This window comes from Manis javanica, chromosome 5 (assembly GCF_040802235.1).
Source record: "Manis javanica isolate MJ-LG chromosome 5, MJ_LKY, whole genome shotgun sequence".
Taxonomy (NCBI): Eukaryota; Metazoa; Chordata; class Mammalia; order Pholidota; family Manidae; genus Manis; species Manis javanica.
Window position 1 is genome coordinate 32,610,057 of NC_133160.1, and position 19,766 is coordinate 32,629,822.

At 37.3% G+C, this 19,766-nt stretch overlaps 1 long non-coding RNA gene across 1 annotated transcript; it reads left to right on the forward strand.

Moving 5' to 3' along the window:
• The first annotated feature begins 1,158 nt into the window (after positions 1 to 1,158).
• On the forward strand, positions 1,159 to 18,169 carry LOC140849529 (uncharacterized). The gene is made up of 4 exons (XR_012131524.1): positions 1,159 to 1,178; positions 11,676 to 11,744; positions 11,834 to 11,965; positions 17,605 to 18,169. It is a non-coding gene; the product is annotated as an uncharacterized lncRNA (long non-coding RNA).
• Positions 18,170 to 19,766: the final 1,597 nt, after the last annotated feature.

A 19,766-nucleotide genomic window follows, 5' to 3' on the forward strand; every position in this document is an offset into this window, starting at 1 on the left:
CATTTGGCATTAGACAAAGTTTGAAAAGACTACACAAAATTTGAGAAGATAGTTTAGTTGCTGCAGATGCCTTTGAAAAGAGGATTTGAGGGAAAGTGGACTTTGCCTATAATGAAAATAGAGTGACTTCAAATCTAAATTTTTAGATTCTTAAAATAATGCAATGAATCCTCGTTGGTCCAAACATAAAATGATTTTTTTTTGTTTAAGGACTTGCAAACGTTGAAAAATATGAAAATTAACATCTATTGCACACCAATTGGTGTGCTATTAGCTATTTTAAGTGCATTAAAATCAGACCCAATAAACAACTTAAGTATCTTTTAAAGGCATAAAATTTTGAGTGAAGAAAATCAAATCATAAAATATCACATACGGCACTATGTCAATTAGATAAAGTTAAAAACAGGCCAAATCAATATTTTTACTGTTGCATACCAAATTGTTTAAGAAATATTTTTAAACTATCGTGAAAGAAATATCATAAAAGGCAGGGTAGTAGTACTTAAGGAGGAAGAGCATGTGTAATGGAGAAGAGCTAAATGGGGAGCAGGAGCTCAGGATTGCTGGCAAGGTTTAATGTGTACTTGTACACTCAGATTTATTCACTTTTGAGTAATCCAGTATTACATTTCAGAATAAAAAGTAAATCACAGAAACTTAAAAGGCAAACATTTACAAAATCACCATAGTATCCAGAGACTACGCCGCCTTGCTAGAAATGCTAACAACTGTGGTAAATGAGACCTTGATTCAACTTGCATATCGAATCTCCACCTCAGCTACAAACACTGGATTCCACAGTGCAATTTGTAGACAGGAAATGCATAGCAAATTGGTGCTCAGCAGATACGCCCGACAACAAGCTTGATGAAGATGGCAGTGTTTCAGTGCCTAATGAGGAATGAAACCTGTCAGAATCATGGTGTTTGTGAAGAGGAATGATACATGAAGCATTGCATCATCCTCATCATGTTTACCAAAATAATTTTCTGCCTTTTAAATTGAGCAATTGACTTGGAAGCATTGTTTCAACTTGTGGCCTTGCATTAATAGGAGCCAACAGAGTAATGGGGCAAAATATACTTAATGATGAGTCAAAAGTGAAACTGGTTTGGCAAATCTGTTTCATCACAGCAGCAAATAATTAACTTACAGTGAAAACTGAGCTGACGGAGGTAAGATCAAGTCTCCTATAATTTTTATTTCTCCCTGCATTTTTTAGATTTTGTTTTATGTATTTAACATTATACTATTTACTGCATTGAAAAACATCATGAAGGACATTTCTGCACATGGATTTTATATTTTATGTTATAATGCGCCCCTGTCGGTCTTACATAATAGCTTTTGGCTTGAATTTCACTCATCCAGTACTAGTGTTGGGATTGCAGCTTTGTGTTTATATTTTAGTTCCTTTTTTTCCCATTTATCTTTATATTTTTGCCTTTTACTTTCCACAGTAGTACTTCTTTTTTTATGAGTGTTATATAGGATATCGTTGGATTTTATTGTTGACTTAATTTGAGTCATTTTTACCAATGGTGAATTTATAGACATACTAGAAGTGATAGTTTTAATTGTGTTGTCTTATTTTATGTGATATTCTTTACTGTTTTTTCCGTTTTCTCACTTTGCTGAATGAGCTGTTCTCCAAACACAAACACACACACACACACACACACACTGTGGAAATTTGGAATGCACTTATTTTGTATATATTTTTTATGTGATTAGTTTTATAACTAAATACTCTACATAAACCATTATTTCTTGATTTATTAACTTAAACTCGGAGAGTACCTATGAATAATAATGATTTTTAACTTGGCTTCTGGACTTTTGCTCTGCTCCATACCTATAGTTTTCATTATGAAGCTTTCCTTCAAGGGTTATGATGTTTTCATCCTTTTCTGCAGTGAAACTTCTCATAGCCTTTGCCCAGAAATCCATATCTAATGGAATCCATGCTCACTTTTGATGATGAGTATTTGACCATTTCTTTGTCATTCTGTTTGCTTACATCTTGGTTAGCTGGGTTGCCTCCTTGGGTAGATTTTTAAATAAACAAAATCTTATGCAGATTCCCTGTGCCTTCAGATGTCTCAGAATGCCCTTGTGGAATGTAAAAGTTTCAGACATCATCCACTTTTGCCTCAGAAATCTTAATTTTACCATTGCTGCAGAGAAATTTGAGGTCAACCCAATTAATCCCATATGCACAGGATTCCTTTTCCTACTTAAAATGATTACGGGATTATTTCTGTTGTCTTGATATTAAGAATTTCACCAGGACATTTTGCAGAGTTGCTCATTATGCATCACTCTTTCCCAGAAAACAATACACCCCTTCAAATTATACATTCACTCCTTTCTTAATTAAGAATTATCATTTAAAAAAATATTTCCATGTCCATTTATTTTAGGCGCACCAAACGTCCATGTGTTGGATCTGTTTTCTGTTCTCCACTTTTGTAATCCTTTTAGAATTGCATTCATCTTTTACCTTCCTCCTTATTCTCTGGATTTTATTTTGAAAATTTCTTTGTGTCATAGACTTCCCCTGTTTCTCAAATTTTTGCTTTCGATATGCTTCCTTCTTTCCTAATCTTTCCCTTTTGATAAATTTAGCTGTATTATCCGTTTACCTTTACACACTTCATGTTTACTTTTATTCTTTCAGGGGAGAGGAAATTTTCTTGTTTCCAAGGATATATTGACTTCCTGAACTAAATATTCAGCTTTTCCTTCCTCCCTCCCTCTCTTCCTTTCCTTGCTTTCTTCTCTTCCCTCCCTTCCTTCCCCTTCCTCCTTCTTCTGTTTTTGTAGCCTGTCTGCATGATTGTCATGCTCTTTTGTTTAATCTCACTCCTCTGTTGTACAAACCATCTTTGTTGGTCCAGATTTGCTCTCTGGCTTTCTCCCCATGCTCAGAGCCCTGACTCTGACCCACCTGGATGACATCAGTGGACCCCCTTACTCTCCAGCTTTCTTTTAAATTTGACCAATGCTGAGTCTTGCAAAAACTTCAGAGGAAGGGTCAGGATATTTAGTCCTTATAGTTGTCACAGGTTGGCTGCATTCCTTATCTGAAGGTAACAATTTCTACCAGGCAACCCTCCCTCCAGTTCTGATATCCATTCATACATTTCCTTTGTCCCTTCAGGCCTTGCAGTGGTAATAATTCCAATGTCTAGTCTGATGTGCTATGCTATGTCTTGGGGTATTTTTATATACCCTACCTGCATCTCTGATGTAGTTTCTTTATTAAATTCTCTGCATATTACCCAATTTAAGTGTGTCATCTATTTCCTTCTGGTATCAGTAATTAGAATGAAGAATGCTCCCAGAAATCAGACCCTATATTTGAAGAATGTGAGTGGGCAATCAGAATTCCTTGATAGCAACTATAAAAGAGTCCTTCATCTGCTGTAGTTACAGGGCAAATATGTCTGAGAACTTAGTCTGTGGTCTTATTTTAAGAGTTACAGAGGGTGCATTATACATGCTTAACCTATCTTAACATATCTCTTATATTAAAATAAGGTATCCACAGAAGGACTGTTACTCTGAGACATGTGAAAGGGAACCTTTTGGGCAAATATAGATGACCTACACCATCCCTCATTACTTTCAGTCATATAATGAGATTTAGATGCCAACATAGCACAGACAGAAAGAATATAAGACCTGGTCAGGAAAGAAACAATCTATATGCCAAAAGAGTTATAAGATTTCACCAATCTGCATTAGCCAAGGTCTGATTATCAAATATGACAGTAAAGTCTAAGGGTATTAGAGCAGGAAAGAGAAATAAAAGCCTTGAATAAGGCAAATTATTAACAGGAGTACAGTCACCCAGAATCTGGAATTTAATGTATTGGCTTCTACATATGTAAATGGTATTCACAATCTGATGGATCAGCTAACTTAAGTTTGAACAAAATGAGGTTAAAATGCTGGAACATCCCTGGCGTCCTGACTGAGACAGTGGGATATGGAAATACTCATTGAGCTCTCTTATGAATAACCTACTTCTCCTCCGTCAGTCAGTCATCGGGTTTGTCCAGACCTGAGGAGCTTCTGGATGTGGTATTCTCACTAACACTGGGACAGTCCCAGGCAAATTATGATGGCTGAGTACACTATCTTCTACCCTCTAACTGTGCCCTTGGGAAGCCTGTGAAACACTCATGAAGAGGCCTGAAGCCACCCACTGGTGGTGGTGATGGTGTGGGAGGCACCATGCCCTCTACTGGCTGCTTTCATGGTGTGGGAGGTGACTTCCTGCTCTCTACCAATTGCCTTCTGTAGGTCTGAGGCAATGGTGGGGATACTTTAGCAGAATTAGGTTCCTAGGTGTCAGTGGAAATATTGGAATCCTAGAGTCATAGAGAGCAGTCTCATATTGTGGTTATTTTCTGAGTCACAAATAGTAACGCAGAAACAGATTTCCTAACCCACAGAATCCACATGGCTCTCCAATTTGTAGATTGAGGGCTATTATGGCAATGTAAATAACTGATAATTCTAAGAGATAGAAAAATAGATTACTTGAGCAATGGAAACAAATTTTTGTCAGTAATAAATTAGAATTGGAAAGTAAATAAATATAGGTCATAAAAAACATGCCATGTCCTGAAAGTTTGTTGGACTTGCCAAAGGAAGAAAGGAAGACTTGATAGTGGATGCCGGACAAGGGTTTGAAGGAGGCATTCTTTGGCAGGTGATGGAGAGTTGGATTAATCGGTGTTCTGGAAGACTCTGGTAGCAGAATCAGGTGTACCTGCAGTATTCTTTCCCTTGAGAATATGACACTGGAAGGAGCATCAAGTGTACAAGCCTTTGGCATTTCTGTGAAAGGAATGGAATCTCTGGGCTGAAAACTGCTTGTTGAAGCAAGTGGAAATAGTGGTCCTTCCTAAAAGATGCACCCCCTTTATCACTGTCACCTGGCCTACATAAGCAAAGAAGGAGGTTCACCCAGATATGGTGGGCAAGTCAGATGGATTCCATGTGAAATTTTCTGACTAGGTAATGCTGGCTGGTGTAAATTTGTTGGTATGTCTTTGCCTAAAATACATTTTTGAGATACTACTTCTTATAGCATATTTATTTAGTGTATTAGGGGTTGGAAAAAAACTTATGACAGCAGTATAAGAAGAAGTCATTGTTCAAAGATTAGACATTTTCAGACACATGATATTAAAATGTCATTCATTCAAGATACATTTTGTGTGTAAGCCTCTATGGCCCAGAGGGACCCTGGTCATCTTCATATCTTAAAGAATAGCACACTGGCCTACTACATTGATGATATTGTGCTAATTCAATCCTTAGATGCCCTAGTAAGACATGTACATGGTCAAAAGTGGAAAATAAATCCTCAAATTTCAGGAACCCATGTTCTGGGGGATTTTAAGACAGGCTTTCTAAAGTGAGAGAAAAATGATTATACTTACACTGTCCACCAAGAAGGAAGCCTGGATTTACTGGGTCTTTTAGATTTGGAGGCACTACATACCAACTTTAGGCATGAGGCTTGGTGGACCTTTTCCTAGCTTAATCTTATGGCTGCCCTTTTGAGTGGGGTTTGAATAAGAAAGAATTCTGTAATACGTCAGGTTCAGGACATTACCTGAGGTTCCCTGCTGCTTGGGCCTTATGAACCCACCAGACCCAGTAGTGCTGGGGTGTTAATGGCCAAAAGATATGTTTTATAAAACCTCTGGCAAGTCCCAACAGGAGAATCACAGGGTTTTGAGTAAGGCCATTTTATCAGGCAACAGATATTCTCTATCTCTATGCAGTAAGAATTACCTGTCACACATTGGCACTATCTGAGCCACTGAACCATAAACTCGGTTGTGCACAACTGCATTCTGCTGTAATAGAGGAACCCTGGCTCTGAGACCATGGCTGAGTGGACTTGCGAGGTGCAAGGAAAATGGTGTGAGTGGGTAGCTCCATCTTACTTCTCCTGCTGTGCTGCCCCTCCCTCATTCTGCAGTTATGAACTCAATCATTAGGAGCAGGTAGCAGATGGGGAAGAAGCTCAGGTTTGATTTGTGGATGGGTGTGCATGACATGCTGGCACCAACCAGAAGCACAGAGCTACTGCTTTCAACTCTAACCAGGTATGGCCCTCAAAAACAGTAGTGGTCATCATGTGGTGCCTTCATTTTATAGCCAGAGGGCAAAGATCTAAGAAGCAAGTGTTTGAGGTGGAAGTGACTTCTCTAACTGTTATACATAAAACCCAAATTAATGTTTGCTTTCTGTCACATAAACTTTGGGCTTGGGAGCAGTGGCAGTCTCAGTGCCCATCACAGAAAGGCTTCTCCTAGGCATCTATCCATGGTTCTCATGAGTTGACATTGCCCTTTCTGCACCCTCATTTTAGACTTCTTATATAACTGAGCCAACAAGCAGGAAAGGGAGCTAGATTCTGGGTAGAGTCGTTGAGTTTTACTACAAGCTAGGATTAAGGTTGCTATTACACAATGTGAGCAAGCAGGACTATGTGTGCAACCCAGAGGGTTTTCTGGTAGCACCTTAAATACTTTCTTTGCAAAGAGCCCCAATCAATGGAAAATTGTGCTAATCCAAGATTCGTATCCCATAGGGATGAAGGATTGGGTTACCACTCTAGTAAAATATTTCACCCAACCAAGGTATTGGCACAGAACAAGCAAAACATAGAATGAATGAAGGGCAAAGGCAACTTTAATTAGTACCCTAAGTTGCATGTGTGACCACCAGCTATAGCTCAGCTAGTGATAGGGATGTAACAATCTTTCCTGTCAGATCTCAGGCTAATGCTGCACAATATTTTGAAATAGACATCTCTCTAGAACTTTAATTTTCACAAATGAAGCATAGCTGGACCTCCTTGACTATCTACATACCTTTTCTGGCACTATTTTCCATCTCTCCTCAATCCTGGATTTAAAGGCTGGATATTGATGGTTGTGTTGCCTCAGCTTTCCAATTGTCTGTGGATGAGGGAACCTAACTGGAATTAAGAGTGGCTGTGATTTTGGGATGGACTGGAAACTTTTCCTGCACATGGTTAAATCTTGTAATGGAATTCATTTCACTTACTTTGTAGTTCTTCTAGCCTGTTGCCTTGGTTGAGGTGTTTGTCAACCTCAAATTCAGGAGTTTTACCTAGATTTGCTCTGACAATGAAAATTAACATTTTTTAATATTGCTTAAACATCCTCTTCCCAGAAGTCAAAGTCACTGCAGACTATCTTGTAGACGGAGAGAAATGGGCCAATCTTCTGTGAAGTATAAGTTTTAATTGCTGTGTTCTTAGTGGATATTAGGTCAGGTTTGTATGAAAGTTCCCTTCATGAACTTCTTATTTCTTTTGTTTTTGGTACTTTGTTCATAAATTCCTGCTGGTTGTTGGGTAAAATTTAATTTTCTCTTTCTTTGCATCGTCTCAGACATGGAACAACAATATACATTGTGCAGAAGAGAAACCAAAAATTGAGTAAATATGCATTGAAAAATTGAGCAGGCAAAAAAGTGGAATAAAAGTTTTTAAAATGTATCTTCCCCCAAATACCCTATGTCCTCTGGCTCTTTTTGCAATTATGAAGTCCTTCTTAGCATGCAGAAAATATTCCCAAGGGATTTTAGGAAAGAGTGTAGCCATGATATTGAAATCATTGTTCACTGTGTTCATCCTTGGGCCATGTTATTTACATTATCTCATTTCATAACTCAACCATCAGTATCAAATACTATTTTATGCATATCTTCTAGATGAGAAAAATAAGGTTTTAAGAGGTTGAGAAACTTGTTAAGAGTGTGAGTCAGAATGTCAACTTAGATAAACTTGATTTCAAAGATCAAATTTTTTCTCATTATGCAATACCTTATTTCTCCTTAACAAAATAGACTATTCCCTCATTTTTGAAATTTGTTTTCCTGATATGCATGCCACTAGATTCTTCTGGTTTTCTTTTTATCTTCTCTGCATCTTCCTTCTTATCTCTTTTACAGTTTCATCTTCTTTTCCTGTCCTTTTAATGTTCATACTCTCCAGGATTCTGTCTGTAATCTGTATTCTTATTGTATAAATCTTTCTGGACTATCTCATCTCAATTATGTTTTATTTATAGTGTCAGGATAAAATTATTAGCTATTAGCCAAGGATTTTCACCTATATTTTCCTGATATATAATTCCCCTCCTTCTCCAACCTTAATGTCCCACCAGAAACATTCTATACCTAAGAAGACATTCACCAAGTGATGACACAATGAGAGGAAAAAGTTAAATTCTTGCTTTGAATTTCAAAACAATCTCCTGAAACTCATATCAGGCAGTAGTCTTAAAAGTCTAGGCTGCTGATTAGCAAAAGTCAGATATTTGATACCTCCAAAAAACAACACCTGAAGGCAAATTAGCATAGAGATTATGCCCTAAACAATATTGTGCAAGATAATTGATAAAAGATCTGTGGTGTCCCTTAAACAGTAAGTAAAAATTCATTTGGTTAAAGTAAGAGGGCATTTCAGAGAGGAAGAGGACTTAAAACACAGCTAAGTTCTTAAAACGGACTTGGAGAATCTGCCTCCTGACTGAGTCCTGCAGCATGGGCTAAAGAGGAAAGTCTAGGCAGAAAGGAGGGCCTTGCAAGGGTGGAAGATACCTGCTCCTAGGCCATGTGTAGGCTCGAATTCCAAGATTACAGCAATAGAAAGTGCCGTCCAAATGTCCTCTGTGCCAGCGTTACCTGTAGAATCCATAGAGTAGAGCCGGAACCAAGACAGGTACACGTAATATGGGAGGAAGTCATTCTCACTCCCACACTCTGGTATCCTGATGTCTCAGAGAGGTGTGGGAAAAGGTGTAAATGTTTCCCACACTGGAAGATACATGAGCGAATACCTAAAGATTCCTGATGTTGTGGACAAAGAGGAGGCAGAGAGATTTGCATGATTTCCTAAAGTTGAGGACACCTTGGCAAAAAGCATCACAAATGGAAGGTGAGGACCAAAGGCGGGAGTGATCAACTACATTACAAAAGGTGCCAGTACAGGAAAGAGGACTTCACCTGGCCAGATACTCTACACTAACACAACATAAGCAATCCAGTAAGATCTCTTGTCAGGGAGGAAGAGAGAGAGAGAAGCAAGACTAAATTAACAGGTTCAAAGAGGGTTAACCAGTTGCAGGTTAGTTAGGTGGCACCATTGATGTTGGCTGTGCCGGCTCAGATGTCTGGGTGATGGGTGGCTATTCTGGATCTAGCTGATCTAGTACAGGCTTGGCTGGAGTGAAATGGATGATACAGTTCAGCTCCACGTCTCATCCTCTGGTGGGCTATCTCAGGCATGTTCTCACGACAATTGTGTAAGGAACACAAGAAGACACAGAAACATACATGCTGTTTTGCCATTGTCTGCAAATGTCACATCTGCTGATATCCTGTTGGACAAAGCAAATCACATGGCTACACTCAGAAGCAAGGCGAAGGGAAAATAGACTCCACGTCTTCAGGCAGAACTGAGAAGTCACATGACTTATGTGCAAGTTGGGAAGAGCAGACTACAGTGACTGATGAGAGATTGGATCTAAGTCCTCATGCTACCACAGGAGGGAAAGGAAAGGGTGGGTGGGAGAAACTGGAAGGCCTGCCAGAAGCAGCAGTACCTGAGAACTTGATGAAGGAATAAACAGTAATAGAGAACAGTGAATATTTTCAGATGCAGAGATCAAAAAATGTTTAATTTCCATCTCCCATTAGGAATCTAAATCTAGAGGAAATCCTCAGAACCATTCAGTTCACTGCTAATTAAATATCCATTAGGAGAAAACTCATATCCTCTGCCCTCCCTCAGAGTGCTTATTGTTTATTTTTCCCTAAGATTAAACTGTCATTATTTGTTTCCTTTAAGCGCATTCTTTCCTCTGCTGAGCCAGAGAAAAGCAGGTCTTTTATCCTCCTTTGACTCAAAAAACATACATTTCCCTTCTTGACTGGCTATACCAATTTTTAAACTAGTCAATATCCCAGAAATACCTGTCTGAAAAACTGATCACTTATATAAGCTCACCTAATAAATTTTAAAAATTCCCCAAATCCTTTTTAGATGCAAGAAGAAAAATAAGTCTTAATAAGACTATTGGTAGTCTAATAAGAATCTGATCACTGTGGTGAGAAGTTGAAAGATTACTTCCAGTCTTGCCTGGCATACTCTTTTTTACATAACCTAGGATAAAATGAACACATTAGTGGTCTCATTACCAGTCTGTTTATAAAACCATGGACCCAGTCTAGCTCCTGGATCCTTTCCTGTTGTCTTTGTGCCTAGCAGGCACCCCTCATCTTGACTGATACAATTTTCCCTGAAATTAGGAATCAGCTTTCACTAATTAAGAGTGAAACATTAACTTAACTTTCCACTTTCAGATTCCAGCTTATAGGCAGCTGTGAATTTCATGCTGAATTACCTGTTCTATAACTCAAATCCTGAAGAAAAACTAAAGGGTGGTATTAATTTTGATGAAGATATCTCTTTCTTTGGAACAATTACTTCCAATCAGTTTCACAAACTCCACTTTCCTCATTTTCTTGCAATTCAATGGGAAATGTGAAGTGACAAGTATTTATCTGGGATTTTAGCAATCAATGGAAAGAGCTGGGAAAGAACAGGGGTGGGGTGAAAGCAGCAATAGTGAAGAGGAGGTGATTTCTGAATTGAGTTTTTAAGAATGAGCAAGTAAAGAACAGTGATGATGCTTCAAACACAGGAACCAGCATATATGGGAAGGCATAAAGTGAGAGATATCCTTCTCTTTAGATTGTTATATGGTGGGTAACATTATCAGATTTTTGAGTATTGAATCACCATGCATTTCTGGAATAAGTTTCACTGAGCTGTGGTGCATTATTCTTATTAGGTCATTATTCTTTTATATATTGCCAGATTTGATTTGCTAATATTTTGTTGAGGTTTCTTATTAGCTAAATAGTATTTGCTAATATATTTGTGTCTGTTTTCATGAGGGATACTGGTATATAATTTTCTTGAATTGGCTATGTCAGACTTTTGCATTTAGTTCATGTTGGCCTCATAAAATTAGTTGAAAAGTATTCCCTCACCTACCTCTGTTTTATATAAGATGATGTCTAAAATTGGCATCCCTTCTAAAAGTTTTATAGAATTCACCAGTAACACCATCTCGGCATAAAGACTTCCTTATGTGAGTTGTAAAACATGGATTAAATAAATATCTTTAATATTTAGTATTTATTTAAAGTAATATTATAATAATAATTGTAAAGATTATTTTATCTATTTATTTTATCTTGAGTAATTTTTGAGCACTTGTGGTTTTTGAGAAATGGGTTCATTTCATCAAAGTTTTCAAATTTGATGTATAGAGTCATTCATAGTATTCCTTCTGTCTTTGTGAAGTCTATGGGTATCTGTAGTAATATCTCCTATTTCTTTACTAATTAATTGGTTATTTATGTTCAGTCTCTGTTTCTGTCTCCCTCTCTTGTCATTCTTGCTAGAAGTTCATCCATTTTATTTATTTTTTCAAAGGAACATCTTTTGATTTAATTTTTTTCTGCTTCATTTGTTTGCTTTTCAATTTAACTAATTGGTGCTTTTTAATTATTATTTCCTTCTTTCTTGCTTTATTTAGCTCCTGTATGGCTAAACAGTGGGATGACTGGAAGGGAAGAAAATGGCAAATTCATCTAACAGTCTGGTGGTACTTGAAGTGTTGGTCTTCTTTTTAACCTGCCTGCTCTTACTTAACTTTCAGACTTCTCAACTGTCTGACCTATATATTCTTCCCAGGATTTTGGATGCATTCAGTGAAAGAGACAGGGCGCACTTTCATGGGCTACTCGAACACCATGAGCAGTGTTCCTGTTGATGATGTGATTTTCTAAAATCAAACAAAGTGAATTTACACAATGAATTTATATGGTAAGTGCATTCTAAGAAATATGTATTAAAACTACTTTTGTTATGTATTTTACAAAACTCAGTTCTAGACTCGGATAACTACAAATAGGTCTATTTGTCTATTTAAATACCATACAGGATAGTGGAAAAATATGAAAAAATGAAACTACTCTATTGTGCAGGATTATCCTGTGAATCATTGTGAAAACTGAAAACACCCTGTGATATTGCCCAAACGCCCCCTTAGGGTGATGCCGGGCCCCCTGCAGTGCACTTCTCTGTATCAGTGCTCTTCGGCAGACTTTGTGCAATGGCTCGGTGGCATTCACCCTATCCAATATAGTAGCCACTAGCCACATGCCACTATATTGATTACTTGAAGCCTGTCTAGTGTATCTGAGGAGCTAATTCTAATTTAATTTTAATTAATTCAAATTTAAGTTGAAATAGCCATATGTTGCTAGTGATTACTATAATTCATAGCATAACTTTTAGAGGTATGAGGTAACATCCTTGAAAGTCTCAAAAGGCGAGCAGAGGGGTGTGACTGTGATAGAAAGAGCATGAAGTTTGGGTCAGAAAGCTCTAAACTCAGCCTACTCTGAGCATAGTCAATTCTAAGCTAATAAAGATAAAAAATTAGTGGTGGAAATACCGAACTGTCTTATAAAGGTGAGCCATTGCAGAAGACCTGCTCAGTTGTGTATTTTTGTAGTGTATTAATGTATTTTAAATGGAAGTTTAACTTTGTCTTTGTTAAATAACATCTTATACAGTTGGGCATATTACTCACATCTGTTAATATAACATTGTCTTGAACATATCATTCAAACAATTAGCTATTCTAGCTATCTGTGTCATGCATAGAATTAATAATATCATCATTTAATGCCGTTATTCAAGAGGTTTATAAACTTGTTGGATGGGAGGGGGATAGTTATAGATCCCTTTATAATAGCTTTAGAAGATTTTTTTCAAGTGGGCCCTGTTCTGTTGCATAACCTCAAACCTTCAAGTATTTTTCTTGTCCTCAAAGATATTAATAAATCCTTGGTCATACACCTAGTTGAAATAAAAATACTATCTATAAATCTATATTTTTTAAAACAGGCTAATATTATACTTAGAAGAAGATTAATTTGGTAGGATTTTTTACAAAGAGGTAATATTATCCCAATCTACAAATGAGGGAATTGAGGCACAATGAGATTACTCAGTTTACTCAAAGTCAAATAACTAGTAAGTAGTGGTCCAGAAGTAGAAATCAGGAACATCTAACTCTAATACCTGTGACATTTTTAGTAGACCATTCACAACCTTCTCTGGAATCCTCCTCCCTTGAGTGACTGGCTTCTGAGCAATACAGAACAGTGACACTAGAAGCAAGTGTACAAGATGCTCAGTCCAATTTGACACTTGAAGAAATGGATGATCACAGGACTTAAGTGATTTCTGAAATTCATTCTTGAAATTCAACTGAATTGGAATCAAATATAGATATTATATTTTCAGAATTTGTGTTCTCTCCCCATATTCCAGCTCTACCATGCTGTTTATTATGAGACTGAATTTACCTTGTGTTAAAATTTCAGAGGTGCTCACTTACTATGCCTGTTCTAATCTTAGTAATACATATCACACTGGTCCCTTCCATGTAGGTTTCCTCTGTAGTGCTTCTTGCTATGGATTACTGACACCTTCCTTCTATATTGTTTCTATTCCCTTTCCTAGAATGGATTTTTGTAGTTTTATCTATATTGAGCAGAGTGTTAGAAACATGTGCATATCCATAATGACATAGGGTTCTTTATGCATCTGCTTCACAACTGGATGCTCTAGCATCATCAATGGAAATTATGTCTGAGAGCTTTCTCAATCGTTCAAGAAATCTCATGGGGATGAAGTGAACCCTGAAGGAGATTATTTTCTCAACAGACACTACTGGTAGGTAACTTTACAGGGGAGGGTCCTAAAGGTCATTTTTAGGGAGCAGGATAATTTACACAAACACTCTGCCAATAAATTGGAGCTTAACCACTGGTCCAGTGGGTCGCTCAGAAGAAAAACTAGTGAGAGTACCATTGAATTGCCAACTGAAAAGGCTGGAGCAGCTCCCTCTGCAGTGGGAGTCAGTCACCAGGAAGGACATGGCTGAGGCAAAGTGAGGGTGGGTACACCTGGGCTGGAACAGAGCTACTGTCATGTTTGAGACAGTGTGTTTCTGAGAGCTAGAAGCAGGCACTGAATTTATCTGAACCAGGCCAGATACAATCAATTCAGCACGTGTTTAATGGCTATTCAAAGTAGACATTTGTGAGTATCCATCCACTTAAGCTTTTCAGTCCCACTCTCCCTACCTCCCTTTAACTTACGACTCCTTAAGGCTATAGAACATTGAAATTGGGTTTTCAACTGATGTGGTTAAAGAGGAAAAACAGCTTAATTATATTAGAAATCTAGGCAGAACCTAGGTTTAACTGGTCTCCTCTTCTTCAGCTTTTGGAGGCCAGATGTTTTTTTTAGTAACCCTCATGAAACTGCATCATATGCAAACTTATAGTCTACAAAATCTCTTCTGCCCTTTTCTTTTTGGCTAGAGACAGTAATCTGTAAACAACCTCAACACATAAGAATGAGAAGCTACTTCTGTTTTGATGGTTTTTCCCTAAATAATCTAAATGAATACGGTTATGGCAAAGAGCTCATCCTGCTAAGTCCAACTTGGTAGCAGGCCACCTTGATTGCTATCAATTTTGCATCCCCAGCTGGTGTCCCCGTGTAGTTTTAATAGAACGTCCTGCACGTGGCCCTTACAAATTCCCCACTGCTTGCTGAGGTGGATTAAAAGATGCAAACTCACTGAAATACGCCAAAGAATATAATGGTCTCTACAGAAGATCTGGCTGTGTCAACCAGCAAAAAGTTCCAGCTGTGGCAGCTGAGTGGAACAAAGGGAACTCTTGGCTTAAAGTGAAGTGCATGCTTCTGACGTTCCAGTTCAGGCAAGAAATAAATAAAGCTATTACAAAGCCTTCGACCAGATGTGTCTGACATAGTCTAAAATGTGTTTGTACAGAAACTTCACTATCAACGTGGCTCATTCTCATAGCAATGGATATCTGTTGCTGAAGGCTAATGGAAGGTGCAGTCCATAATCATTGTAAAGACCTGATCTGGCTGGCCTCTTTGAACTGCCTTTTCCCTGACCACTGTTGTTCACATTAATCTGCACAGTCTCAGTCATGTGTGGGTCAATGATTTATTTAACAAAGAATATGAAGGCTTGTGTGTCATGGAATCAAACTCTGCCCAATAGTCAAAGACTTGAAAATTTTCATTTGTTTTCCAGGAGCAATTGTGCACATACCCCATAGGTAACTTGACACAGTTATGCCCTGTCACACTTTACATCTGTCTTTGACTTATGTTGTTCCTAAGGTTGGCTATTGATCATTGTTTTCACATGAATCCTTCATTACTCTAATTAGAACCATTCATAAACACATTCCTTGGACAGATGACAAAAGGACTCATGATGGACAACTTCTTATTCAAAACAGCTGCCCAATATGTAAATCAAAAGCTGCTAAAGATTGTATTGAGCTGAGAACAATTTACAAGGGTCTAGCCTGTTGTGAATTAAAATGACTGCATTAGAGCTTAAGGGACTTGTAAAGGGAGTCTTTCTTTTCAAGAATACCAGTTCAAATTCAGCTCAGGTCATTGACAAGTAGTATCATGTGTAAATAATGTAGGACAAATCTATGCTCTCAGCTTTATTGTTAATAGACAGATAATTCCTTCCAAAAGCACTAGTTATTGCTGCCAGTCCTTTGGTTACCTTATCTGGAAACCCAAAGACTGAAAGGCCTTAACTAAATTAAGGAACTACCTGGAATTTATTTTAAAATCCGAATTTAGAATTTAAGAACTTTTTATCCTCGTAGGTATATTAGAAGACCTCTTTAGGTTACTCTAGTTCTGCTTCCACACATACACACACACACACCCAGAGTGGATTTCTTCTTTCCCTTTCTATCTGAAAATAAGATGGAAGTCAAAATGGAGTACCCCTTTAGAGGACTATGGAAACAATGATAACTAATACTTACTGTCTTACTGTCTTTTGCTGTATGTCAATTACTGTTTTAATTAGTGCAGTAGGTACTAGCTCATTTATTCATCACACTAACTCCATGAAGTAAGACTTACTATTATCTTTACTCCACAGATGAGAAAACTAAAGCCAGTGAGATTAACTACATTTACCTAATATTATATAGCCCATTTTCAAACCTGGTGTACCCAACTTAGGCGTTCATATTCCTTTACTGTATTTTCTCCACAGAAGGCATCCTGAATGCTGATACTTAGTCAAGTAAATTAACGTTGGTCACCAATCTACAATCTGAGATAGATGCATAGATAGATGAGAGACCCTAATATTTACTGAATGCCTCCATTATCTCCAATACCTATATTTCCTCATTTAATGTCCTATTTTTTTAAAGGTAAATTTTATTAGCCCCATTTAAGATGGCCTTTTTAGCCCTATGGTTTTTTTTTAACGTGGAGACATTGACATACAGCAACTAAGAGTTAAATTTCTAACTCCCTCCACCCTGTTCTAAACCAGGAGTATAGCAGGTCCACTAAGGCTTTGAGGGCAATTGATGCCTTTGTGTGACTCTCATTTCAAATATAAGTCGTGCATACAAGGGAGAGGAGGGTATTCCAGACAGAAACATAGCAAATGCAAATGTCTTTTCAGGATGGACCATCTTCTGCAAAATAATAATTCACCTTAAATTATGCATTCAGAGAGGAGATGGAGACTCTTTATTCCTATACCATTTTTATAGTGGAAGTGTATTAACTATAAAATACTTATAATCAACTCTTAATCTCCAGTTTAAGGAGAAGTGGGATAACAATGGGTTGAATCTGCTTTGATCAGTACAGCATATGATATCTTTTTTCTGTCACACTCTGAGGTGGTCATTAACTGAATAATTCAGCTTTCCAGTTAATTACATCTGTTTTAAGACAGTGCTTCAATCACTCTGTTAATCTATTGTTGTTTGTTTCTTAGGTAACTTGTTATTGTATGCAGTAATTTATTTTGCTCCACGACCATTGTATAGGCACCCTGTCAGGAGAGACCAAACCTGATACCTCCTCCTGCTCTACATCAGGCCTTAGCCTGTTTCAATCAAACATTTTCTTTCATCTTAATAAATGAAATTAAAGAAAGGCAAAGAGAAATTAAGTGAATTGGTATTTATTGAGTATTTACTAGGTACCAAACAATGTGGTAGGCACATTCAGCTATGTCTAGATGTATGAAGCAACATAAAATAAAGACTTTGGAGATACACATGTTGGAGTCAAGTCTTGTTTTGAAGGTCTTTTTACCTCTGTGGGTCTCAACCTTCAAATGTGTAAAATACGAATATGAGTAGTGTCTGATTTCTGAGACTGTGCTAAGGATTAAGTGAAATATCATACGTTATAATACCTACATACAGAAGAAATGCCTAAAAGTAAAATAGTATTAGTTGTATCAATTTACTCCTCTCTCCATAATGCTGCATAGCAAAACACACAACACTCAGTAGCTTATAGCAATAAGCACTAATTTTCTGTTCTCATCTTTTCAGGCCAGCATGGAATCTGCCAAATCAAGACTGTCTTTTATTGGACTTGGCTCAGACCATATACAGGTCTGCTCCAGCTGTTTCTCATCCCCCTGTCCCAGTCAGTGTCTACTGAGATATATTCTTTTTATGGCAAAGACAGTAGAGTCAGAGAGCAAGCCCAAATTCATAAGCACATTTCAAACCTCTACTTAAGTTATACCTGCTAATGTCCCATTGACCAGAGCAAGTTGCATGGCCAAGTTGAAAGTCAAGGCATGAACAAGAGGAGAAAACAAAAATTTGCTGAAAAGTGATTCCATCTGCCACAGTGGTTGTTTTGGCTTATCACTTCAGTTTTTAAAATTTGATTACTTAAATGTAATCTAACTTATCTATATATAAACATTTATAACTTGACAATTTTATTAAGAAGACTATCCAATTGAGTAAGTTGACTAAGTTGCTTAGGAACAAAGGGAAGGCTCACATAAGCTGTAACTGATTAACTGAAATATCCAAAGATAGACAATATCAAAAGATAGATGATCATGACTAATATATTCAGTAAACAACTCATCACTCCAAACCTTTATGTTTTTGTGCTATATGATAAACATTTTTACTGTGTATTTTAGAAAGTCAAAAGAAGCAGAAGATATGGACCCAGATTTCTGTGTCATTGTGCCAGTTTTAAGTTAAGTGTTTTTTTTTCTGTTTCCTAGTTTAATGTTCATATATGTCATCAAGCTGTTTCACACTCATTGGCTTTACATTGTAATTTACTCATTCTTTACAAAAAAATTATTTGGTGCCTACTGTATGCCAGACTCCATGTTAGTTATCAGAGGAACAACAGTGACTGTAGCTAGCTTCCCAAATTGGAAATTTCCTTTTCATGAGTGTAAAAAATAACTGATCTCTTAAATTTCACAAAGCCTTAAAGGACAAAAGACATAATCTGGAAAGATTTTCTACAAGCCTGAATATCAGGCATGTATACATGTGTAATATATTCCCAGGAGAACAGAGAATGAGACTGAAATGAGGGTCCCAGGAGGACACCAATCCCTACAGTTGTGTTGCTTATAGAGCAGACATTCCTTACAGCTTAGGTATACTGGTAATCTCTCCACGATGTTTTTAATGAGCTTTATCATTGACCTAGAATCCTTCTAATTTTTGCTTCTAGTGAAAAAAAGTTAATGAGCAGTTATATATTGATTTTGAAGCCTTGTGCTAAAGCATTTTCACACACCTCAATTGAGTGAGTCTAGAATCCCCACACTTAGGCTACAAACTGAAGGTGCTCAGAGGGGACTCCTGCTTTCCAAGTCCATGGGATGTGTGTGAAAACAAAAAGGCCCTTCTAACATAAAGCACATTCTAAAGATATTCCTTGAGAGATTCAGCTCATCTGGGCAAAGACACAGAATCCAGTGATCGCTCTACTGAATTAAAATGTAATGATCTCAATACCACACTGAAATGTGAGTGGGAACTGTACTTTCTACTACTTCCTTTCCTTTCCTTTCCTCTTAAATAGCTTCAACTGAGTTTTAGTTCTCCAGTGACAATTAGTGAAATCATGGAAGTTTGCACCTTAACTCTAAGCCTTCTGTTAGTTTCTGTCTTACCGTCAACCTCAGAGCTAATTTGCAGAGAAAAAAAGAAGAGGGTAGGCACAGAGCATCTTTTAGAACTATGATTAATGGTGTACTTTCATCATCTATCATTTTATCACCTTGAACCCACACCCTGACTTTAAGTGCACCCTATAAGCACACACCCCATGCTACATTTCTGCAAATTTCACCAAAAATTATTACATTTATCTCCTTCTTACCAAAACAACACATCCCATTATGGTTTGACTCTAGTAATTTAGTTATATTTATGCTGCTACAGTGCACCAAATAGATAATAATAAATACTGATGCAGCCTGGGGTTGAAGCAAACTGTAATTATATAGGCTTGATGAAGTTACCAGAAAAGCCAGTATGTAAAAAACATACTCAGATTAATGAAAGAAAAAAAACAAACAACCAAATGTTTCACATTCCTAAAGCTGTGCTTTATACTTGGAAATTCCTGGAAATTTATACATGTGCTATGCACATCTTTTCCTTTATTTCTGGCCTCTGATTTCTGGACTTACACCATCAGATTCTGGGCTTTCATCTTC